At 50.6% G+C, this 6,409-nt stretch overlaps 1 pseudogene; it reads right to left on the bottom strand.

Annotated features, from left to right (window-relative positions):
- Positions 1 to 2,909: 2,909 nt before the first annotated feature.
- Positions 2,910 to 3,002, bottom strand: LOC149463135 (U2 spliceosomal RNA; annotated as a pseudogene).
- Between the last annotated feature and the right edge of the window lie 3,407 nt (positions 3,003 to 6,409).

The raw sequence follows: 6,409 nt of genomic DNA, 5'->3' as shown, positions 1-6,409 counted from the left end.
AAGAAAGAGTTACACTTCTCACCTTTCTCTAGATGCTCCACCTTGGCACGGAAGACAATGTGCCTGGATTCTTCCTCAAAGTGCTTTTTCAAGCTCTTCTTGGTGTCCTCCAGGTCTTGCCTCACGTCCCAGCCACAGAGGTGAAGGTCCTGCAGGGATTGCAGCTGACGCTGCAGTCTCCTGAGTTCCCTCCTCCTGGCACACACTTGCTGGCGTCCCCTGGCCTGAAAGAAGCTGCGCAGCTTGACTTTCACGAACTCCCACCAGTCGCTTACCTTGGGAAAGAAAGACTTCTCCTCTCGCCAGGCACCGTAGATTTCCCTGAGCTCCGCTAGCAGTTCCTCGTCGTCCAGCAGGGTGCAATTCAGCTTCCAGGAGCCTGGGCCCGGGGCAAAGCCCTCTCCCAGGTCACCCCGAAAGTGAATGGCCCTGTGGTCAGAGAAAAAGCAGGGAACCATGGAGAACCCGCGGTGCCTGACTGCCCTAGAGGTGAGCACAAAGTCAATCCTGGAACGCACAGACCCGTCGGGGCGGCTCCATGAGTAGTTCACGGAACCGCGCCCCACGGATCCCACGGCGTCCTGCAGGGAAGCCTCCGCAATCACCTCCCGGAGCAGCTTCGAGGTGGCGTCGAGTTTAGCGTACATGCTGGAGCTGCGCCCATCCTCCTATCGGACAGTTAAAATCACCGCCGATTACTACTGTTCTCGTTGTGACGAGTTGCGTCCGCAGGGTTTGGAAAAGCTCCAGCCGCGCGTTCTTCTCCGGGGAGGCGTACACGTTGATGAGCCTAACGGGCTCCCCCGCCCATGAGCCGTCTATGACCAAAAGGCGGCCACAGACGAGCTCTTGGACGGAGTCAACAGTGAAACGACCTCCTCTGATAAGAACCGCTACCCCTGCAGACTTGCAATCGCCACCCCCAGACCAGTAGGAGGGACCGTGGGTCCACTGGGAGGACAAATGAGTGTACCTCCTCAGAGGGGGAAGGGCGCACTCCTGAAGCATGTAGACATCACTCTGCTGTGTGGAAAGAAAGGTCAGCACAGTCTGCCTCCTAGACACATCCTTGATGCTCCTCACATTAATGGAAAAGATAGAGATCTCAGCCATCATGGGAAAGAGATGAAGGGGTTAGTCGGCAGGGGCTGTGCTTACCTCCCCTGGAGAGGGGGGGCGACCTCTGTGACCTCTGCAGCCTGACCAATGTCCTGGCTCAGACCGATCTGGTTGAGGACCTCGTTGAGGACCTCATCGAAGTCGTTGGAGAGATCTGGTTCCGACCTGGTCAGAGCCCTTTCTTCTTCCACCTCCTCCTCCTCCAGCGTGTCGAGGTCCTCCCCGACGGGGTCGGGACCTGCGACATTCTGGAGGACGGCAGGCCGTTTGGTGGCGGTGGAGGCGTCCTCCGCCGCCGGGCTGGCCTGCTCCTTCTTCCGCTTCCTGTACCCCGCCGCAGAGCTGCTGACGGTGGTGGCAGGGTGAAGGGGCGGGAAATCCTCCTGTGAGGACAGGTCGGGGGGGTGGAACTGGGCCCGGGAGGGGTGGGGCAGGGGGGCAAAGGGCAGGAGGGCAAGGGGTAGGGGGGGCAGGAGGGGCAGGGGGGGCAGGAGGGCCAGGGGCGGGGGGGCAGGGGGACCAGGGTCGGGGGGGGCGGCCTCCGGCACCGGAGGGGTAGGGGGGGCTGGGGTGGGGGGAGGGGGGTTCCTCTTACCTGGGTCCTTCTGAGGCTTCTGTGGCGCTGGTTTGGCAGCAGGGCCCTTACTCAGGGCCCCAGCATACGTCCTGCTTCTCTCTGGGCAGTCCCTGTAGACGTGCTCTGACCGTCCACAGAGGTTGCAGGTTTTGGACCTCGGGCAATCCTTGGTCTCGTGACCTGCAGACTGGCAGAATCTACATGGAAGCACATGGCAATCCTTACCCTCGTGCCCCGGCTGTCCGCACCTGCGGCATGACTGGGGTTGATCCGGGTAATGTAGGAGTCCTGCTGACGCTCCCAGGGAGAAGCACTGTTGCAGGTGTTGGAGATCTCCAGCGGGACGATCTCTCAGCAATCTGCAAAACACAGCCCACTTACCTGTCCAGAAGCCATTGGCGTCTAGTATCCGGACTGAGTCCTTCAACACGACGCAGAACCTCTGGAGATAGGTGGCAATATCTCTTCCGGGGACGTGAGGGTTCCTCATGGACACCGTTATCCGCCTTTCGTCCCTTTGAATGGGAGAATTCGCAATAGACTTGCAGAAAAGGGAATCGGGCCCAGAGGTCTTCACCGTCTCCCAGTACCTTCTGCAGACCTGTAACGATACAAAAGTTACGAAGAAGATACCTTTCATGAAGGACTGCACCGACAGGGTCTCTGCCTTGCTGAATCCTTGTTCCAGGATCATCTTCTTGCCAAAGACTTCCGGGGTCATGTCCGGGACTCTGCCTTCCACTTCTTTCAGTCGCAGCACGACTGTCTGCTTCATCCAGGGCTCCAGGGGGGGGAGACCGTCTGCAGGGCCGGAGCGTTCTGAGGTGGAGGTGGAGGCGGAGGGGGCTTCTCCCGAAGTCTTGGCTGGGGCGGCGGCGGCGGTCAGCGGCTTCTTGGCGGTTTGCTTATTCTTCCCCATCTTGTCGCAGAGGAGTTCTCAGGAGGGCTTCCAAGAGGTCTTCAGCGGATTCCTTCTCCTTCTTCTTCCTCGGCGGCTTCACTCTTGCTTAGCCTTTGAAAAGGCTATTGAGCGTCTACTGCCCGGAGGTAGTAACGCAGAGTGAACAAGGGGGGGGAAGATCACAAACTCGTTCTGTGTGGGGGCTAAGCCTCAAACCCAATAGCAGCAAGCAGGTGAAGCCGAATTTAATCGACGATCCTACCAGGCCGAGTAGAGGGTACCCCACACAGACCAAATGGCTGGGATAGATACAAGTGGTTCTCAACGTCCTAGCTGGAAGCAGGGACACCCCTAAAGGCAAGGTCGATACTACACTTGATCTTAGCCAAAAGGCCGAGAAGCGATGATGATTGGTCACAATTCCTCCCAATGACACTCATGATGGGTCACAATTCAATTCCTCCCAATGACACTCATGGTGGGTCACAATTCCTCCCAATGACACTCATGATGGGTCACAATTCCTCCCAATGACACTCATGGTGGGTCACAATTCCTCCCAATGACACTCATGTTGGGTCACAATTCCTCCCACTGTCACCAATGATGAGGTGCTATTTCTTTCTCTGACAACATCCTGGTGCATTGTTTATTCCCACGCACATCAGGACCTTTTCTACTCCCAATAGCCAAAGTCCGTGCCCCCAATTCCTCCTAAAACAAACAAACGGGGCACTTTTGGTGGTACCTCCAGCCTCTTAGCTGTATATTAGGGATGGTCTATATGTCGAACATTGGTTGTTCATGTGCTCACTAAACACATGAACATCTGGGCCGTTTGCCCGCGCGCCCCACAATGTAATACGCTCTGGCGGCACATTGTAATTGGCCAAAGCATTGCATCTGACAACAGGTCAGGTGCAATACTTTGACCAATCACAGCTGAGTTAACAATAAGAGCCATGATCGGCCAAAGTCTCAGCTAGCGGTGATATCATCAATAGCTTCGCCCAATAGTGGATGACAGTTCTCACCGTTTCCAGTCAGACGTACACCATTGGCCGGAGCTAGCAATGATGTCACCGCTAGCTCCCACCCAATTGTTTACCTCTTGACTCCTAAATGTCAGATAGCGGCGAGTTCTTGGCAGGTTTTTTTCATTTCAGCAAGTCGGCGGCGGCGTGATAACGCTGGACGCCGTGATTGAAGATGGATTACAACGCTGGAACCGTTTTTTTTCCCCATAAAGAACGTGTCAAAAACTTGTATTTTTCTTCAATAAAGGATTTTTTCAAAACTCTGGTCTCTATCTTTTCACTCTTTTACCCTTTAGTGAAAGGGTAGGGGTACAAGGGTAGGGGTACAAGTGCCCCTTACTCATTCACAAGGGGAGGCAACATTAAGGCACCCCATTATTTAAAGGGGTACCCTGATGCTAATGAACCTCCTGCCCGCAACCACCCGGCCAGGGTTGTGGGGAAGAGGCCCTTGTCCTCATCGGAATGGGAACACCGTCCCTATGCTGTGGGCACAAGGCCTGGTAAGACCCGGGGGGGGGGGGGGGCACTCGTTCGTCCCTCCTTTTTTTGGCCTGCCAGGCCTATGGTCATATCAAGGGTCTGGTAGGAATATAGGGAGGACCCCCATGCTTCCCCTCCCCATTCTGAGGGGGTTTGGTTCCTCTTAAAGGTTCTACCAGGCCTAAAGGGCCTGATATGGCTTTTAGGGGAACCTCATGCACTTCCCCATCCCCCAATTTTGGGAGGTGGGGTTCTCCTTAAAAGTCTTACTAGGCCTAAAGGGTCTGGTGTGGCCTTTAGGGGGAACCCCACGCACTTTAAAAAAAAACATGTTTTACTGTGGGCTCCCTCCTAACCTTCCTCCTAAAGGATATACTAGGAGGGGGGACCCCACGCTGGTTTGTTGTTTTTTTTAATTAAAAATTAAATATTTTTTTAAAATGTCAGTCCTGCTGCAGCAGATTCTGTACATTGTACAGATGTGCAACTTTGCAGGTAGTTTAAGGGGAACCCCCAGGCATGATATTTAAGGAATTTTTCAATTTATTTTCTTTTAATTTAAGCAATGAAAAATGACTACCCCTTTAAAAATTGTACTTTTTGAAATGTTTTCTGATTCATGTCCCTTTTATGGCCAATAACTTGCATGGGCAGCACAGTGGCTAAATGCATATTTGCATGTTCTCCCTGTTCCTGTGTGGGTTTCCTCCGGGTACTTCGGTTTCCTCCCACTCTCCAAAGACATGCTGGCAGTTTAATTAAATCCTATCTAAATTGGCCCTAGTATGTGTATGTATGAATGTGAGTTAGGAACCTTAGATTGTATGCCCCTTGAGGGTTAGGGAGTGATGTGAATGTACAATATATATGTAAAGCGCTGCCTAAATTGACGACACTATATAAGTACCTGAAATAATAGTATAAGCCGTTAAAAAAACCTCAAACTTCGTCATAAATTTTGGCCAAAATGTATTTTTCTACATTTCTTTGGTAAAAAAAAATCCCAATAACTGCATATTAATTGGTTTGTGTGAAAGTTATAGCATCTACAAACTATGGTATGGCTCAGGCATCACTAAATGGTGGACTGGGGTCTGGATGCGGACCGAGTCACTGTCCCATCGGGACCCATGCAGTCCTGCCATTTAAGAGCCTTTTCTTTACCCAACTGTCTCACGGTCATCCTCACAGAGCTGACAGCGGGAGGCAGGACAGTTCTGTAATCTGGGGGGGGGCTGAGGACAGAAATGTGGGGGGATGATGCACTTGACTCACACTGTAGCAGCAAAGCTACAGTGCGCCAGTCATTAAGTGGTTAAATAATGGTGATAAAGTCTATATTACAGTCAAAGTATTTCTTTGACTGTAATATTTATTACAGTCATGATTATGTTTTCTTCTGTCTCCATTTTTATATAAAAGAAAACAGAATAGCTGTATATAGTGCATTATGTATAAATGGGGTTTTGTAAAAAGCAAGTAACCAGTAAAAATGATGACCAAGATAAGTATGAGGGGATATGGATAATAATAAAGATTGCAAGTCTAACAAAATCTAACAGATTACAAGTTGAAATAAATCTAGAGGGAGGAGGCAGGAGTGAGATAACCAATAAAGGATGTGTTTGTAAAGTCTCTAGGTTAGAGGGGGTCGTAAGGGAATTAACCGACTTGTAATTGGACCTTTAGGGGTTTATTTACTAAAGCTGGAGAGTCCAAAATCAGACTCCCTTCTGCATAGAAACCAATCAGCTTCTAACCTCAGCTTGTTCAATGAAGCTTTGGCAATGAAACCTGGAAGCTGATTGGTTTCAATGCAGAAGGGAGTCTGATTTTGGACTCTCCAGCTTTAGTAAATAAACCCCATTGTGTCCATGGAAGATTTATTTTTTTTCCACATGTTTCTGGAAAATGACAAAAACTTTTTTTTTTTTTTTACACAAAATTGTGATTTAAATGGTTTATTTCTTGCACAAGCCATGGGTATATGTGGAATTACACCCCAAAATACATTCTGCTACTTCTACCGAGTATGAGGATACCACACGTATGAGACTTTTTGGGAACCTAGCCACATACAGGAGCCTGAAATCCAATGACCACTTTGAAAGCCTGAAGGTGTGTAACTTCTTCATTTCACTTCCTCACTACCTATCACAGTTTTGAAGGCTCTGACATGCCAGGATAGAACCAACCCCCCCAAATGACCCCTTTCTGGAAAGTAGACACCCCAAGGAATTTAAAAAGGAGGCATGGTAAGTATTTTTCAGATCTCATTTTTTCCTCACAAGG

This window comes from Staurois parvus, unplaced genomic scaffold (assembly GCF_062004578.1).
Source record: "Staurois parvus isolate SC_StPar_1 unplaced genomic scaffold, SC_StPar_1.0 ptg000159l, whole genome shotgun sequence".
Lineage (NCBI taxonomy): Eukaryota > Metazoa > Chordata > Amphibia > Anura > Ranidae > Staurois > Staurois parvus.
The sequence above is the reverse complement of the archived record's forward strand: the minus strand, read 5'-3'. Positions and strand labels throughout refer to the sequence as shown.